General features: G+C 43.1%; 1 protein-coding gene across 7 annotated transcripts in view; it reads left to right on the forward strand.

Moving 5' to 3' along the window:
- foxp2 (forkhead box P2) overlaps positions 1 to 19386 on the forward strand; it is a 96911-nt gene that overhangs the window by 19849 nt on the left and 57676 nt on the right. Inside the window, exon 1 of one of the 7 annotated variants that reach the window (XM_086147084.1) lies at positions 9773 to 9963. The exons of 4 other annotated variants lie outside the window; for them this stretch is intronic. The gene's annotated coding sequence lies outside the window, so the exon portion shown is untranslated. Of the gene's footprint in view, positions 1 to 9772; positions 9964 to 11541; positions 11662 to 19386 lie in introns of those variants that run through there. 2 more of the 7 variants (XM_086147086.1, XM_086147081.1) reach the window with 2 other exon arrangements.

The following is a 19386-nucleotide window of genomic DNA, read 5'->3' on the forward strand; positions in this document are numbered from 1 at the left end:
TTTTTTTTTTTTTTTTTTTTTCAAAAAAGAAAAAAGTTCTGCTGAGACCTACATGAAAGGAAGGAACTGTTGAAATGTTAATTTTACCATCTGCTGTTGAGGCTTGCTACCTTTTTCGTGTGTGTGTGTGTGTGTGTGTGTTTTCTTTTTTTTTTTTTCCCCTGCCTTCTTTAATCCCCAGTCGTTCTGTTCTGTTTCATGAATGTGCTGCTATTTTGGCTGTTTGAAGTCATGGGGTCTCTGTGAGCGTGGCTTTGACTGGCTGGAAAATAGAATGCCACATGGTGTACGGTGGAGGCTGTCCCATTAGTTTCCTGTTTAGAGTCTGGTGCCTCCTGGTAACCTTGTTTCTCATGCCCACCCCCGGGTTCCACTCCAGCACCAGTGCCCACCTCCAGTCTACCGGGTCTTGTCAATGTCCCGGAGACCCCGTTTGTGCGTCCATCTATATCCCGAGGATTTTAATAACTAGTTTATGAGCCCCTTCGCACCACTTATCTAATTGTCCGTCTGCGTTTTTTTTTTTTTTTTTTTTTTTTCTCATTTCAGTTCCCAAAAAAACGCAACATATCTCCATATAATATGGTAGACAGGGAGCGATTGTTTCACAATGTTTTTTTTTTTTGACCTGTCTACTCATCACAAAAGTTGACACTTTTAAAAGCAAAAATATATTGCCAGGTTTGCTGTGAAGATTTTGCCAAATGGATAGATTCCATTGTGAGATTTGATAGTTGGCAATTAGGGTGAGACATCCTGTGTGCGGAGTTGCTTAGCATTTTCCTTGGCCGGGACCAGATTGTTTAGTCTGCTCTCATTGTGAGCTGTTTCTGAGCTGCAGTTGACGGTTGTTTGCAGAGCGCGGGGGGAAAATGTGAGAGGGGCCAGTGCCTTTCTCTATTTATTTATTTTCCCCGTCCTTGGAGCTGGAATCTGATTTGTGTTCATGTTTCTCTATTCTCTCTGAGCGTTTTTTAAGTGTGGCTGCTGAAATCTAGACTCTGTATGACCTCACTGCGCAGCCTGTGTTTCATTAATGACCAGCCCTGTGGTTTGGGGAGAGGAATATTTTTCATATGACACCGCCTTGCATTAGCGTGGAGCGGCAGCTGCACAACCACAAAACCATCCAATTTTGTGGCTTTGAAAGGTGTGAAAAGTTCAGCTCCCTATAGCAGGCCTTGCATTTAATAATTACGCTCCGTGTATGCAGGAGTGCGTGTATATGTGTCAAGAAGCGGAACTACTCAAGACTTGTAAAAGATGCAAAAAAAAAAAAAAAAAAGTCACCTGCTAATGAAACGTTCGTCTTTCATTCTCCGTGGCAACTTGTAAAGTAAATAGTGGAGATATATGTCAGAGTGAGATGTTTAAACAGTTACAGATTTGACATGCTACGCCTTCGAGAAGCCACTGAAAATAACAAGAAATTCAAAGTGGAGTTGGGAGCATTTTGACAGCTTGATTCATATGTAATAAATATTTAATTTAAACATAGATTTATACTGTTTGGACCCTTAGAGTCCCTAAGACAAGCAAGTCTTTTTAAGACTTTTTTTTTTTTTTTTTTAAGAAAAAGCTGCTCCATCTGGCGCAAAAGGTATTTTCTTCGCAGATTGATTGATTTCCCAGGCTTTGTTGGAAGCAACTCACGCAAGTTATACAGCAGTTCACTAAGAAGCATGCAACAATACCCAGACACACGTAGCAACACTGTGCACCCCTCCCCTCAAATAAAAAAAAAAAGTCCAGACACTAGACTACTGTAACTCTGTTTGGTACCTTGCAGGATATTGAATATCCAAAAGGAAACCTCAGATTTGTCCCGTCCCAAAACAAAGAGCCCTTGTGCTGCCGCCTTCCGTTCTCTCTTACTTGAAAACCATACTCGTCCTGACATCATAATACAACAAACCGAACCCCACCGAAGAAATCAGATAGATGTTTATATTCGCAGATCATTTCTGACCATTTATCACGGTACATACTTTCTACCCTGGCAGCGTAAAGTGTTGTGTTGTCAGCTCATATACTGGAGTTGGAATAGGGAGAGATTTAGGTTAGTCACCAAGGCTCAGGGAAAGTGAACAAAGGAGAAGATTACCTAATAGTCCTGCTATGTATTTGAAGTGGAGCCTTCTGTTTGTTTGGAGAGGCCTGGATGGAGCTGGATGTGCGGGGAGATGTCTCGCAGGCAGCTGATGGGTACTTTCAAGCCGTCTTCGCCATCTGTCTTCCCGAATCGATGGCAACGGGTTCGACGGGGGCAAATAGCGACGGGCGCGCAGAAAGTTAATGACGTCTCCCAAGTACGAAACTTGTCGAAATTGTTTCCCTCTAAGTTTAATTGGGTGGCTTCGTGTAAATTAAAAGTTAGCCTCGACGAGCGGTTTTGTCGACTGACGCACGCTCCGCGCACTATTTCGGGGCACGGCGTCGCGAGATGTCTAATGAGTCTGCTTTCTCCTTGTATGTGTTTGTAAACAACCGTCTCACAGGTTGTCGCCGAGCGAAAAGTTCTGCATCCCGCGCTCACCTCAAATGAATTTATAGTCACAGCAAACATGCCGTAATCACTTAATTACACGGCGTCGCGGCGTAAACAAATCGAAACGGTCACACTTTTGTTAATCTGAAAGTAATTTAATTTGTTGTTGAGTTTTCCAAGAATAACCTGGTGGAGATAAAAAAAAAAAAAAAAAAAAAAAACATTTTCAAACTTGAAACTGGAAATGTACAAAGATCTCTTGCTAAAAGGTTGCGATCCACGCACACCCACCGTAAAGATCCCGCTCTCTGAATGTGCGTTGTTTGAATCGAAATAGCATAAATGTTGTTTCGGGACGGGACAGCCTAAACCGCTCCGTTGAGGAGTTTTAAAACGGCGTCACCGAGTTTGGTCTCCCGCATTTTGTAGTTTTCCCCTTCCGCCTTGATTGCGAACAAACAGTTTCCAAGCCTCGATTCCCCCTAAATCCCCGCCAGCCTTATATGTTTGGATAAATTGTACATCTACTCCTATTTTCAAAGTCATCAGCGATTGCTTTTTTGCCACTCAGAGCACTGAACGTGGGCAGCTTTTAAAGGTATTGAGTAGGTCTGATAAGTGGCTCAATCTTTGTAGTAAAGCATTTTTACTGAAGGTTTAATAGCCACTGTATAATGAATTATAATGTATTCTCTCCAATTGCAAATTACCTCTAATATAGCTCTTCTGCTCCAGCAAAAAAGTCCATCTTCATATTGTTGTGGCCAGCTTTTTAAGAATACAAATCAATTGCATGATTTTTAAGTAGTTCGATTTATACTTTTGTCGGAAATCCCCCCCTCCCCCCAATGTCAAATGGAATGGTGCTTTGTATAACTGGAATAGCTAACCAATTTCAAAGTAGTGACATTTTTCATCCCGGAGACGATTCGGTGTTTGCGGTACATCATGGTCAGCTCCGAATCAACTGTATATGCGAGCGTAAAATACAACTGTTCATTTTCAACATTTCAGCCCAGTTTGAACTCAATGAAAAGCAATGCGCTTATGAATCATCCCGCTGTTCCACTTTAATGGAACATACCTTTTCAATGTCAGCGTGCACCACCACATCATCAAAGTGAAACTTGGGAAGTTTCGCTTAACTTGTTGCTGAAATAGTTTCTCATTTTCAAGAAAATTGCAGTTCGCCAAGTCTCGAGAAGTGTATCGGGGAATCTTGCCTGAAGGAAAAATTGTCACTCGCATACTTGTGTTTGACCAAAGTGAAGTCCTCGCCCACTCCAGGGGAACATGTGCTGTTTAGGAAGATATAAAGGAGTAATTTTATTACTCGGTACATCACCCCTCAGAAGCCATTTCATTTCGCCTTTCAGCCTCCACAGAAGCCTTTATTTGATCTCATATTCCAGAGTATGACTGCCTCAAACCGGTTGGAGTCCGTTTATTTTCATTTGGAAAATACATTTAGTGTTGCAGGGGTGATAAAGGATTGAAGTTGAGAACGGGGGGGGTTCCGGCGTGGAAAGGATCCAGGCAGGTTTTTCACCGCGCCCGATTGTTCGGGTTGTGTGTCGGGGGGTGGGGAGGGGCGACATTTTACAATTCACGCTCTCCGCTCGATTTTAGTTTGTCGCTTTTGTTTTTCTCCGGCATCGTCCGACAAATGCGTCCGCGTACGTCGGGACAAACGACATTTAACAACGGTAAAGCTCGCATACGTACGGTGAAACCGATACAGCCGGATATCTTTTACTGTACGCTTTGAAACTCGGGATCTTTACGAAAGTGCGCCATTTATTAGACAGACCACTTAGGCAGGCCAGATGTAGCCGGTCACTTGAGAGGTAGATGTTCTCATAAACCCGCCGCCGTCCAGATCGGGCACAGCACCTAAACTGTAGCGTCAAAACCGAACCCACCCTTTCATACCATCCAGAAACTCCACTTCTGCGGCCAAATACTAAATCCTCAACCAACACAGCTGCTTGGACAAGCTTGAACCATATGAAGTCTCACATGTCCTGACAGTTTCTTTCCCCTTGTTATTTATGGGCTTCCCTGCAGCACCTATATATCCTCTGCGGCTAGTGTCTGGTGACAACATAATGAAAACATTTTTGCGTGTCACTTCGTCGGCGCGGAAGTCCCGCTCTTCTAAACCGTTCCTTAATAGTTCCTTCTTAATGTCTTGTCCATCTCTTTTATTTTCGGACTTTTTTCGGAGGCGGGAGGGAAGGAGGGAGGGAGGGAGAGAAGGAGGGAGGGCTATCATAGCCTCCGCTGGACTCAGTTCCTGACAAAAAATTACCTCCAGATGTATTTCCTATCCTTCGCCCGCAAATTAGTGGCTAGTAAAAATTAGGTTTGAATTAGCCGCGGTGAAGAGAATAGAGAGTTCGAAATGTCCATATAATGAGTTTATTATTCTTTGCTGGAATGCCATTTTCCTGAATTAATTTCATCAGGATTTCTTTTTTTTTTTTTTTTTTTTTTTTTTTCGGTGTAATTGGTGTCTAGTTGAATGCTGTTTTAGGCATGAATGGATAGCCACTGTGTCAGCAGTAAGGCAGAGGTAATCAGAGGGTTTCCTTCCCTTGCCCAAATAGCAGAATGCTCCACATTTCTATATTTTCTTGAGATAATCCCTCCGTTTCCTCCATTATCGGATTTTATGATCGCTGTTTGAGTTGATTTTTTTTTTTTTTCAACCCCTCTGTCATCTCGCGCGGTATTATTTTTCACCGCTACTCTTAAAAATGCACCGACACATTTTAGAGAATGGGCGCGGCGTACAGGTGTTGTGCTCTTTTGACTGCCAGTGGAGCTTGTCCTGCTCCCATTCAAGTGTGTAGCCGTAGTTCTGGGAATGATAATCTCTTTGGCACAGCAGTTCCTGTGGGCTCTCAGACATTACGGATCACTGTCATAAATGGATTTCCAATTCACCGACAGGAAATCTAGTTGCACGAAATGACTATTGTATCTCAAATTTCCAGAGTTATTATTTAATCTTAACAACTTCTCATCCATGAAGATGGAAAAAAAAAAACAACAACTAAAAATAAAGTAATGACTACAGTGTGTACTAATCTCTGTTTGGGGATTTCGTTTGAATGTCGCCACCCTTAATGTCGGATAATATCTATAACTGCTAAATATAAATTTGCCTGCCAAAATCCCCCTTTTCATGTAATTCCAGTCAGGTGTAGAACTGGTAAACTGCTGCGAGCCGTACTTGCTTGTTTAAATTTACCTGGCTCGGCTGAGACTTTGATTTCAGCAACTCGTTTAATTCCCATATGCTTTTGAAGAATTTTTTTTTTTTTGGCGCGTATCTGTGTTGGGAGGGTGGGTTAAGAGGAGCCACAGAAGTGCCAATTTAACCTGAAGTGTCTGTTGCTACTCTACCAGCTCCTTCCTTTCAAGAGACCCGGTCAGCTTGAACGGTCTGATTTCTGTCATTTCAATCTCTTTTTATTTTTCTGCTGCATGTAATGTATACTTTAATTCCCACCCGCTTGCCATCTGTGAGTAGCAGCAGTGTAGGCAGAAGCAGCTGGAGGGGAGGTGCAGGTATCATTAAACCTTGGAGAGGGACCAGTGGAACGCCGCTGAGTGCTATACGTGGCTCCTTGCTGAGCGTGTTGATATTTCTGGGCTCGATGAATGTACGACCTGGTTTATTTTCAATAGGAATCTGAGGCCAGGCTTGGCTGGAGAATCTCCCCCCAGCTGCTTACTTGGGCTGTTGATATAGAGTCAAGCAAACACTCTCTTAGGGATGTCCTGTTGGGCACTCGGCCAAAGTCACAACTGGAAGTCCCATGTCGAGAGTCCCGGAGGAAGGCAATGAGGTCTCAATTCACACCGTCGCCAAAAAAACATCTCGAGAAAATTCGCCCGAGCGCACTTGCGGCACATTTATTTCGTTGACACGGTCACCAAATTTCGTATTCATTCGACTCACTTGAAATTCCGAATTGTATATCATCATTTAACGGCCGAACAACATCTGTAATTGCGAATCCGGCAATCGGACCTCTTTTTCATTCGCGGCCCTTATTTTTTTTTCCCCTATTGAAATACATATGCAAATATATTTGGACGCTGTCATTATCAGCCACTTAATAGGCGTTTCATTAGGGTTTCCTGAACAGGGCAAGGCAAGTTGCCATGGATACCCCAGTGCTTAAGTACAGTAAATTAAAATGGTGCTGCCTTCCAACCACTTATATAATCACCGGTCCGTAATGGTCTCTGCTCTTTGGCCATAAGCAACAAATCGTGTGATCAACATTGCCCAGGACTAAAAAGAGCCCTACCCCCTCATTATGCCTTATTTGGCTTTTTTCAGTAAGCAGGGCTAAGTGGTTCATGAATTGTGCTTGTGGAACATTTGTGTGACAACTAATGAATATGGCTGATGTGTATATGTGTGTGTGTGCGTGTGTGTGTGTGTGCTCCATTTCATATGTGTGATGTTTTGCTCTTTGTTATCACTGTGCGCAAGTCATAAGGAGCAGTCCAACATATTTTATCAGACAATGAAATCACCACATTTTGCCCGACTGGCTTTTAAATGCGAGGGAGGAGGCTAGTCAAATGGCAACCCTCCCAATACAGAGTGAAATCCTTGATGCCCCGAGGCTGCAGTAAGTGCAAGCCTCACGGTCAGATAAACCCCGGTGTTGTCTTAGGTTTCACTCTTGTTTGTATTTTGTTTTTTATTTGGAACGCACACACCGTTTGAATTTTCTGAATTCATTTATTCAGGATTTTTTTTTTTTTTTGGTCAGAAGTTGTTTAAGGGTTAAGTAAGTGATAGCTTTGACTGATGACGGCCCGCCGCTGATTGACAAACCTTACAGCGGTGCATATATTTCGAGGTAGCTTAGCGGCACAGACGTGAGGGCGGCGGCGACGCTTTTGTGTAACGCACCGGAGGCGACGCGCTTCACGGTGGCTTTAACCTGAAAACTAATAGTTAATGTCCGTGCGTAAACTGCGGGAATGATGGCACTGTCAGGAGATGGGCGGCACCATCATTGTCACTAAGTTGCGCCGCATCACAGATCCAACGCGACTCCTCTGCCGCCGCTCTGCTCTGACCGCTCACGTCAGGGTTGGTAGCCGTTGCCACCCTCGCTCCTCCTCAGCGAACTCACTGCACATGTCCACCCCCCTCCCCTCACGCCCCCTCAACCATTTTCTGCACACTATTCTGCTGGCACCATATCAAGATGCTGGTGGGCCTGTTTGTCTCTGTTGACCTTGGCAGAGAAATGCATTGGAAGAAGAGACAAAGGGAATAAATAACTGAAGGGAGGAGGCACACAGTTGTCACAGATGTGTAGAAAGAAGCGTAGCGTTCCCCGAGTGAAGCAAGTATCTCTTAGGCTCGGGGCCTCTTGTTTGTCTTTTCCAGTGAAGCACTCCGAGTAGATTATTCAAAGGGCTGAAGGAGCAGACTAGCCTTAAGCTCTTAGTGCTGGAACAGAAATGACTGGCTTAATGCTTAATGTAGATACTTAGAACAATTAACACAAGTTGTTTAACGCCTGCCCCTTTTGTTTCTCTTCAACAACCTTTTTTTTTTTCCCTCCACACCCTCTCTCTCTCTCACTTTTGCACACACCTTGTCCGTACATTTCTCTCGTCTACTGCGTCGGCCCACATTGTATCTCCCTGCCCTCGTCCGAACTCAGACGGAGGTTAATGAAAATGCATCTCTTATTCTGTGGCGGTCTCGAAATAATGATATCACATGGCAGAAATATGCTCCAGTCCAGCCGGGAGATAATATGCAATTCAGAGGCTGCTAGATCGTGGCAGCAAACCGCTCAGAGCTGCAAGTTCAAGTGGTCTTTACCCTGTGTTTGGGGTTGGGGGGGGGGCGAAAGAAATTTGTCATTGTTACAGTGGGTGAGTGTCTTTAAAACCTATGTCCTTGCCCTCTGGTTAACCTCCCGCTCGCATCTATTTGTGAAGTTAAATTGAGACTTTCATGACATTTAGATACGTGCTTGCATTTTCTGTGTATATTGCACAAAGTCATGTAAAAAAAAAAAAAAAAAACAAACAACAACAACAATAAAAAAAAAAAAAAGTCCCCTCTTGAATTAAATCTCTCAGGCCCAAGTGGCACAGCAAGCCGGTGGCAGATGGACCGGCTTTCTGCATCTGCTGTGAGCAGACTGGGGGCTTTGTACTCCTCTCTCCTGGGGAAGACCGAGCCTTTTTTCTTTCCAATAGATTCCTGTCTGTTGGAGCGACTAAGAAAAACATCTGTGGCATGCAAGAGAGAGAGAGACAGAGAGACAGAGAGAGAGAGAGAGAGAGAGCGGGGGGGGGGGGGAGAAAGGAGAGCATCAAGAGAGAAAAAGAGGGAGAGCAGAATTAAAAAAGTGACAAAGGGTTGGCAAACACCATTAGCCTTCAATGTTGCATCTCATTGCCTGCTGTGCATATTGTTTACAGTAAGGAAAACATGTCGATATATCACAGCGTGCACGTCAGAGCCCTCTGATACAGTTTTTGTTGGCTTCTACAGCAGGCAGTGTGCTCCAGCGGTTTTTGCGGTTCAGTTGAAGATATTGAACTAATTCATTAAGGGTGATTCATCCAGATATCTTGATCACATTGGACTGCGCGCACGCGCGCGATCGCACAGACCCCTTTTTTAAGGGGGGGCGACCGGGCTTAAAAATTGTATTGAGTGGAAAAGCCGTGAAATGTTTTATCAGTTCTATTCTTAAGCATTTTCTTTTGCATTGTTTTTTTTTTTTTTTCCTCCATGTCTGAACTTGGTCAGTTGCTTCTCCAAAATGTATTTGGACAAGTGAGCTTTTGGCGTGCAAAGGACTCCTCAGTTGGGAACCTTTTGTGGTCCCCGACCCGAACCTCTCAAATTCCTATACAAAACACTTCTTCTTAACCCCCTCCACTATACGCATACGCAGTACACACACACTCACACACACACACACACACACACACCGTTTCTCTGCCAACTCTCACCACCCACCTCCCCCTCCTCTCCGCCCCCCGCGACCAGCCCCCCTACCCCACCGATCAAGCCACTGGTTTTGTGTACTATTGGTCCTCAGGCGTCAAAACAATCCAGCGGGGCTGCCTGACTTGTTTTAATTAGGCGGCACTCAAACGGCAACTGTCTCTCAGACGTGACCAGGCAGAGGTGCTCTCCCCTCACAATACTGTAAATACCACTGTAAATACTTCTCCGGTGATGTTTTTACCAGTTCGCGTCAGCTAGTTTCTCTCTACTTTTTTCTTTTCTCCTTTTTTTTTTTTTTTTTTTTTTTTTTTTTGTTCCACTTGCTCTGTTTTTTCACCAGTGGCATTTTTTCCCTCCTCTTCATTTTTCATACACAATAGTGCTTCCAGGCTTCTGAGAATACTTCTTCAAATGATTTTGGCTGGGGAGATTGGATTTCTCTGTCGTTATTTAAAAGGTAGGTCATTTTATCTGTCATAGTCTCCCTGTCTCTTTGGCTACCGTGCACTTTTTTTTTTTTTTTTTGTGATTTTGTTTAGATGCCTACTTTTGATATCATAGCAGTGCTTTGTGATGCGGTGCGGTGGGCGTTATGTGGCTAATTGTTTTTAAGAGCCCCGTACACTTTCCGGGAGAGCCCGACGTGGAGGCTTCAAACTGCTGCTCAGCCCTCGGTAATCCCATTCGCATTCCTCACGGCTATACACACACACACACACACACACACACACACATACAGACACTTTCACGCACATCATGACATGCACACAAGCAGCACGGAGGGAAAAAGCGCCGAACTTCACTAGAATAAAACCAGACACATACCTCTGTTTATAGATGTGCCTCTCGTAGCAGCGCACTCCTCGTCTGTTCTCCACTCAGCGCGGGGGTACACGCAGTGTAAAGGAGAGAACCAGTCCGGCTCTGTCTATGTGTGTGTGCATACGTGTGTGTGTGTGTGTTCGCACACGTTCATTAGAGCGAGAGACCCAGTGAGAGAGTGTTCACAGAGGCGGATGTGTGATTGGAGCGAGAGAAGGGAGAGCGGTGCAAGCTCCCTCGCAGGCGAGCAGGCAAAGTGCAGGGGGAGAATCGGGAAGCATCCTGCGAGGAGTCACAGCACTGCCTGTGTGAGGATCCACTAACACACACTCTCTTTCACTCACAGGACCCACCCACACACTCTGCCTACACACACACACACACACACAGAGCAACTTCCACATTTCCAAATTCCCTAAAAAATATATTTTTAATCCCTTTCCAAGTTGTTGATATAAATAAAAGTGGATTTGCTAGTCCAAGACAGACAAATATAGACCAAAAACTGCCATGTCTCTCATTTCCAGTAAACTGGGATGAAACGATAAGTAGTGTTCTCCAGTAATTGTGATATATTTCATCAGCGGCAGGCATAAAAAATGATGGTCTAATTATTTCCAGTGAGGAGGGAGAAATAAGCCTCCATGTCTCTGTCATAAATTTCCATTTTGTACACTACCCCCCTTCCATTCACATTCACGCGTGCATGCGCAGGCACACACACACACACACACACACACACACACACACACATACTCCTCTCTCTCACTCTCTCTCTCTCTCTCTCGCCCTCTTTCTCTCTCTCTCTCTCTGTCATGCACACACACACACTCACACACCCTCCACTGTCCTTGCTCCCACTCTTTTCCTTCTTTCCCCAAACTCAAGGCTCTCCAATCGGGCCTGCATGTCCAACGTGCACAGGGGGGCCCGTGTTGGTAATTGCTTTAGTGACAACTAGAAATGATAGAATATTGTCAGGAGAGGCATCTGAGCTTTCCTTTTTTTAATGGGGCAAGAGTGATTTAAGTATGCATGAATGGCACGGTGGTGGTGGTGGAGGTGGTGGTGGTGGTGAGGTGGCAAGAGAGGGAGAGGAGAGAGAGGGAGCGGGGGAACTGGGGCGGGGGCTGGGTGTTGGATGGCGGGGGGGAGCTGGCTTGTTTATGATGCCATCCCCCATAAACAGGGCTGGAGTGATGACACAGATAGTGTTGCCTCTCCACGCAGTGACACCAGTCGACTTGCGGCCGTTGCTGCGCGACACCCTCGGCGGTGGCAGAGGCAAGCACTCTGTTCTCTGGTCAAGCTTTCTGGCACTCTTCATCTTCAGGTAAAAAAAAAAAAAAAAAAAAAAAAAAAAAAATCAGACAGACCCTGTCCATCATTCATCTGTCCATCCATGAACCATCCATCCATCCATCAATCCACAGTCACCCATAGTCAACTTCAGGCTGTCGGTCGTGTTTAATTGTTGTGTTTTATTGCTGGGCTGTGTCTTCTGTCTTCCCCGCTGGTCGTCCCACTGTGTAACTGTGCAGCCTTGGTCTGCAGACTCTGATAATCGGCTGCTTAATTAGTGCAGATGAATGGCCCGGCTCGTGTGCCCGTATGTGTGTGCATGCATATAAGTGAGTATGCGCGTTCAGAGCGATGTGCTTTTGTGTGTCTGCATGAGTGTGCATGTGTACATATGTGTGTTGTCATTTATTAGGCAGGAAGTGTGTGTGTGCGCGTGAGTGTGTGTGAGTGTGTGGAGGGCGGGGGGGGGCATCTGCTACTCTACTTGTTGGTTTTTTTATTATTTGGCATTTTAGAAATGTTTGTTAAGCTAGTCATTGATTCTTAAATACGACAGAATGTAGATTCACTATTCTGTTAATATAGTTAAATGAATTGCAGGGCACAGCCAGTGTATAATCTCTCATAAGCTAATAATATTCAAATATTAATCAGATGCAGATGTGTGTTTTGTGAGGACACAGCTTTTAATTCCTTGTCTTGTTTAGAAAAAAAAAATCAAATCTCACAGCAGCCGATGTTTAGTTTTTTAGGAGGAGAGAGGTCACGAGACTGATAATCGGTGATGCACTAATTATCTTTATCAAAGGCGAGAAGGATAATTTGTTTACTTAAATATTGATGACGGTGAGCGTGGCATGGTATTGGGGTATTGTGGGGATACTATTAACATTTCATAGGGCTTTGTGCAGGAATGCGAGAGGGACTCCTCTTCATAATTTAATACCCTAATGCATAATGAGCTATGTGATTAGTTCGCATGGAGAATTGGCCAAACTCCATTTTGAAGGCAGATAATTTACATTGTTCTCTAGAGTCTAGCATATAATAGGTTCTTTAGCGCAATAAAATTAAATGCTACACATTTTTTATTTCAGCTTACAAATCCCCCTGGCAATACTCGGTTTTGGATATATTTTTTTTTATTTTGCATTTGTTTTTGGTTGTTTTTGTTTTTTTCCCCACACTATTCAAACATCTATCGCATCCTGCAAAAAAAAAAAAAAAAGCCTGTGGGGAGGAGAGAGAGGAAAAAAAAAAAAGAGTTTAAAAATGATTAAACTAAAACACATGTTTACCTACATGTTTTATTTAGAATGCACGTTGGCCAATTAACACCGTTCATTAGCAGAGCCACGTTATTTGTTTTGAAAGTTTAACCAATCACTTTGTTATGCTAATTGTGATGTAATTTAATTTGAGTTCCCGTAATGATGATGCCGCTATTATCCACATAAATGATGCAGTTAAGCGGCACGGCTTCATTTGCATGTGCTTAAAGGGAGAGAGTTTGAAAGCAGCCGGCTCCCGTATCACTCTGCTTTAATTTTCCACCTCTGTTCACTCCTGCCCTATGGGTCCTCCTGGCCTGTCAGCGGCTATTTATGATCAGCACTTTTATTCTTCTTTAATCATTACTATTATTATCTTAAATATAAAGAAGCCTTTATATATGTGCCAATGCTTACCTAGATCTCCACTAAAGGAAGTGAAGATAATTAAATTGTGAAGCACAAAGCAGATTGTTATTGTTATTTCTTTTATTTGATGTGTCAAACAAATGGGAATTCACTTCACATGCCGGGCTGGGGAAAGTGGAGCTTTGGTTTTTTTTTTTTTTTTTTTTCATTTGGCAAAGACATCATTTTTAATCTGTTGATTGCATCGACATCTTTCGTTTGGCCATTATTCACACGTGGAGTGCATTACGGAGTGTGTTTTTTCGACACGATGAGGTGTGGCAAAGCAGTGAGCGTTGTCAGAGCAGTCCTTGTGTGTTTTTGTAAAATCAATTTCTTAATCCAAGAGTGGGCAGGAGGGGGGGGGGGGGGATCCTTTCACCTGAAAACAGCCTCAGAGTCCCCACCGGGCATGAAAAACGTCCTGCTAAGCTAGTGTTAAAGATGTCCCATTATCTCATTTTGTTGTGGTTTAGATTTTGGTCATTTTACTGTGGAAGGAATTTTTTTTTTTCTTCCCACCAGTCACCCCTGTTATGCTCCTAATTGGTTACATAAATCTTGTCTGGTATGAATGAGGAATGTTGCGGTGTTGTCAACTGCAATCTTCACCCTTATTTACCAATTCATTAAGATCTATCGATGCAGGACTGCTGAGGGGGAATGACAACATAAATCAGAGCTGGAGACATAATGGCCCTAATCAACCAGAAATAACTGGAAACGTCACAATGAGCTATGTCTCTGTAGCTGCGCCGGCTGCGGCTGGCTCCTCACGCCTGTTTCGCTGGATCTGCTGCGCTCTGGAGAGGACCGGGGAGTGAGGTCGTCCTCCTCTCTTACAGCAACTGTCATTCCCTCTCCGTATTTTTTTTTTTGTCTTCCCTTAACACAACCCTCGGGCCAGTTGAAAAGAAATTGTCCATTCTCCCTTTTTTTTTTTTTTTTTTTTTTTTTTTGTTCTCCCTAACTTTGGCTTCACGTCTCTGTTGATCAGTCTAATTACTTTAAGTTGCGATACAAAGTAAAACGTGTCAACTCAAATTGGAGCACTTCCAAGCTCGAGATCTATAAATACAGTAAGGTCGGAAGCACCCCTGCATTCAATTGTGCACCACCTCTACTCGCGATAAAGATGATTGGACAAGACAATGAAGCCTCCCCTCTTTATAGGTCAATTAGCCCTGATTAGTTGGGCTGAGTTAATTAATGGAATTGGCAAATATGCAAATGGATGACGACCGATCGGCTGTCGTCACTGTCTCTCTCAGCCACGGCGGCAGGGCTGTCTCCCGCCTCCACAGCACAAGGTGCCTAGTGGGTTATATGTAAATGATATAGGGCGAATCAAAATGCAAGGGAACTAGTTTCTCTCCTCCTCTTCTCCTCTCTTTGAAAGGAATGTGCTGCAGCAATGTAATTAATTTAAGAAGTGCGTTATTGCTTTTTTTTTTTTCTTCCCTCCCTCTGTGTTTTTGTTATGCTAAAAAAGCAAATAGATTTAAAAATTCAGCGGAAAAATATTTGCTCCGGTTTTAGTCAAAAGTCTCATTGCATGTTTTTTTTTCTCTCTCTCTCTTTCTCTCTCTCGTTCACTTTCTTTTTTTAACCAGTAATTAGATAGTCAGAGTACAAAAACATATTTCTCATTGTCATTTTCCAGAGCAGGTTGTATTCATAAAATAATGAATTTGTATTAACATAGTATCATGCACACCATTCACGAGTGCCTCTTGTACATTTGATTCTGAGGAGACATTGTGCAGGCCGCACAATTGAACATGCACTTTACACTCTTTTCTCTGGTTTTCTTTGTCATTTTTCTTTTTCTTTTTCTGTACTCCACAAACACACACTCTCTCTTTCGCATACATACACACACACACACACACACACACACACACACACACTCCATTCACTCCATTCTGGGACTCTTGCGCACAGTGGCAAATAGTCTGTCTTTTATCTTATTCTGTCTCATCTCCTTATTGTAAATAGAAGCGAATTAAGTTCTGAACATTCTTGACTGAATGTCTCCTATCACAGAACTACAATTTATTGTCAGCTCAAATGAAGAATTGAAATCGGACTGAGGCTTCCTCAGTGTAGGGCTCATTGGACAGGAGATAACCGCATTTGATTCTGTTGCTTTGAATAATGTTAATCCCAAAAAACCTAAGTCCATTATTCATATTCATCTCTTTTCATTTGGCCCCCCACTCCTGATTTTGTAAATATGATTTCTTCAGTCCCCTTGTTCCGAAGCAATCTTTATTCACCGCTGGAGCACTTTTGAAATACCTCTATCTAAGAGCAGAAACCATTACCATACACAGGTTTATAAGAAGTGGGCATTAATGCTCTTTTATGGTGGCCCTTTAGTGCCAAAAAGGAAGCTTTTAATTCCAAATCGCGGCAGCCTGGCTTGCTTTTCTTAATCTGGAGGACTGGATTTTGTTGAACATGGGTTTCCAAGTGGTCTTTTTTTTTTTTTTTTTTTTTTTTTTTCTTTGACTGCAAACTCACTGCTTTAAGCTGAAGGTTGTAATAAACGACTTGTGGTGTCCCTGCGCAGTGATAACTTACTACCAGTAAGAATAACACATGTATAAGCAAACATCGGAGCATAATGAAAGGTTATACATTTAATAAGTACCCTGAATATCTCTATATGGCTTCTTATTAAGTTATCCAAAACTTTTTACTCACCATTACATGGTCTCAAATAAATTGCTTTAAAATGAAGTGGGGGTTAAAGTACAGAATTTTGTCAGCACATATGTGGCATTTTGATTTATTAAGCAATCTGAAGTATCTAATATGTGAACCTTTGCCCAGTTACTGCTTTACATTGCATGCATAGTAACGTATGGCACTGATGAATTAATTTCACCCAAGCAAAGGATCTGCATATCGTTGCTTGGTGAGAGAACTGTGGAGATGCAGCAGACTGTGAAATGTAATTACTATTATTTTTTTTTTTTTTGATTTGACACACCTCAAGAAATAAGGCCGTTCCCTTTAAAAACGAACTGAATTACAATTTCGATATCCGCATTCGCAAATTTTACCGGTAATTTTTCCTCTATTTCTACAGAGAATGTTTTCGTTTTTATCTTTTTTTTTTTTTTTCCTGACATGTATAGAATGAGGGAATGGATCCGTGTTCAGGACACAGAAACAGGAAGAGCTGATAGCAAAAGCAACTGCAAAAGTCCCCTTTTCAGGCCTGTCCAATAACAATGGTGTGTGTGGAAATGTGAGAGAGAGAGATACTGAGCGAGAGAAAGCGAGAGAGAGAGACACACACACACACACACACACACACACACACACACACACCGTGTGTGTTAAATTCACCAGTGTTCCCCCGACAGAAGACAGCTGTGTATTCCCACTAGATGGATGGCCAGTGTCATAGTGTGTGTTTACTGCACATGATAGAGCGGGAGACAGACCAGGTAATGAGGCTACATTAAGGGCTTTTAGAGCTTGCAAACAAAGATGGAGGGTTGCTTCTTTACCCTTTAATGATAGGTGTGTGTATGTTTAAAAAAAAAAAAAAAATGTGTGTGTTGGGATGGGCGGGGGGGGGGGGACTCTGTGTGCGTGGCAACGAAAAGCTCAATTCTCCTTGCACATTTGTTGCATGAAATTCCCTCAATCTTCGGGCCAAATGTGTCATCACGACCGTCAGACTCCATACCTGATGGAGGAGACAGATTTGCGTGGTACGAGATTCAAGAGTAAATATTTGCACAGGCTGAAGAGGAATAGCAAGCGTGGGTATACACCAAGAATGAGACAATAGCTGGAGTTGGTGTGAAGCATTGTAAATAAAGTGTCTGCTCCTGCCAATCTCTCCCTCATCAGGAAATACCTTTATTTCAGCGGAGTAATCATCGGTCATTGAGGTCAGCATGTATAGAGAACTGCAGTTTCGGTCAAATTCCCTTTCCACGGCTCTCCGGCGATTCTTTTAAGCAAGTTTCATTGTGTCTCTCAGAGCTCAACATCTGCCGTATTATTACTTTAGTATTAGCGCGATAAGGCCCTCTGTGTTTTCAATCGTGAAAAAAAGCGGTCGAACTTCTCCCGAAATAAAAGCTTATAGCTGGAGGATTTGGCACGAAAAAAAAAAAACAAACCCTGTATGTGGAAAGGCAGGACACCAGTAATTTATGGGATGTCAAATTTACATTTGTGCAGCCTCACTCATGCGACATTAAATTAGCTGCGCAGCAGCAGATCGTAGCAAGGCCCCCTGCTCGATAGTGGAGCTGGAGGGGGGGTGACACGGCTCCTTCCGACCCAGTTGGTTCAGGAGAGGCAGAGCCAGAGCCGGGGTCAAAGCTGGTAACCCTCAGGGAGAGAGTACAGGGCATCCAGAAATTGTGTTTGGTGAACACACATGCAAAAGCACACAATCGCAGATTCTCACACACCCTCAGGTGCTGAGTATTGTCAATGTCTGCCTCTTTGGAGTGTGTGTGTGTGTGTGTGTGTGTGTGTGTGTGTGTGTGTGTGTGTGTGTGTGTGTGTGTGTGTGTGTGTGCATGTGCATGCATGCACACGCACGTGTGACTGATCCATCACCCCCACAGTTGGAGCGGCAGCTCTGCAGCTCACTCTTCATTGCAGCCTGGCTGTGTTTCTAATTGACACTTTAATTGGCAGATTTGAATGCCGCCTTTAGATGGCTAATTAATTTATCTCACCGCTGTCATTAAGGTTAAAGCACCATCTGATCTCTGCGAATATACTTTGCATACATCTGCATTATCATTAAGTTTCAGTCATATTGTTGAGATTGTTATTTGGAGGAGGGAGTCAAGATTATCGCAGCGAGCGTAGGGGTTTGCATAATTGCGTATTACTGTAAATCCAACATATTATTATTTTTTTGTTAAACAAAATCTTCAGATGAATATATTTCCATGCCTATGTAATTTGTTGTTTTTTTTTCAACTCATGGCTAATTTTTCTTTTTCTATCAACACGGAAATGTTCTTTACGTCTCAAAAGTCGCATTCAAACGCTCTTGTTTTTATGTCAAATAATCTTTGTCGTAGTTTCTACGTGTTCCCATGTCCAGGAAAATAGCAAACAAAAAAAAAAAAACAACAAACAAACAAATAATAAAGCGCATCTCCGCTCCATTAGAATTTTCATAAAAGCGAAGTAAAGGCAATCAGACAGTCTTTCTCTGAATATTTTAAACATTGGGCATGTAAAATTTATGCCTAATTTGAATACTTATTAGCTGGCTGATCTCTGCTGAAGCCTCGAGTTTCTTATGCTGAGATTCATGTCTGGATTGCATGTCACATTGTGCCAGTCTTGGCCCCCTAACCAACCCCCTTCCCTCCTACTCACTTTCGTCTCTATTTTTTATTTTTTTTTCCGCTCCTTTTTCTCCCGCCCTGTCTCTCCCTGCACACCGTGCGCTCTGCTATCTCTTTCTCCCTTTTTCCCCTCACACCCTCCCAATCTGCCGTGAGTGATGCTGTGTTAAACGGGGGCCTGTTTGTTCACAAGCACGCCTTGTCCTGGCCTCTTCCCTATTTACTTGTGTCCCAGGCAGCTGTCGCCCTGCTCTGTGTAACTGCTCAGCCCTGTTTGTTCTCTCTGCCTGGATCCTGTTTATCCTGGCTATGGACATCCTTTAAGGCCTGTCCTGTATCAGCCCCTCGACACACACACACACACACACACAAACAGACACACACACACACACTCCTGTCTATTAAAGCAGAATTTACAAGCCAAAGAGTACACGCGGTACCCATGGCACACATGTACAATATAAATATATATATGTGTGTGTGTGTGTGTGTGCGTGTGTGTGTAATTGCAAATTTGTGCGTTTCCAAGCAAAAGGCAAGAAAAGACGGAAATTGTAATTAAAATAATACAATGGGTTTTTCAAAAATCGAGCCGGTTGTTATGCGGAAATTTGAATTGTGCTAATTGTATCACGCTGAGATGACATCAAATTCTTGACTGTGTTTCAAGTTGCTCTTTGTTAGATCTCAATTGGTTATTTTTTAATTTATTTATTTTTGGTGAAAATGGCA

The sequence above is a fragment of the Fistularia commersonii genome, chromosome 5 (genome assembly GCF_037954325.1).
Source record: "Fistularia commersonii isolate RoL2024-O1a breed Wild chromosome 5, RoL_Fcom_v1.0, whole genome shotgun sequence".
NCBI classification, from domain to species: Eukaryota; Metazoa; Chordata; class Actinopteri; order Syngnathiformes; family Fistulariidae; genus Fistularia; species Fistularia commersonii.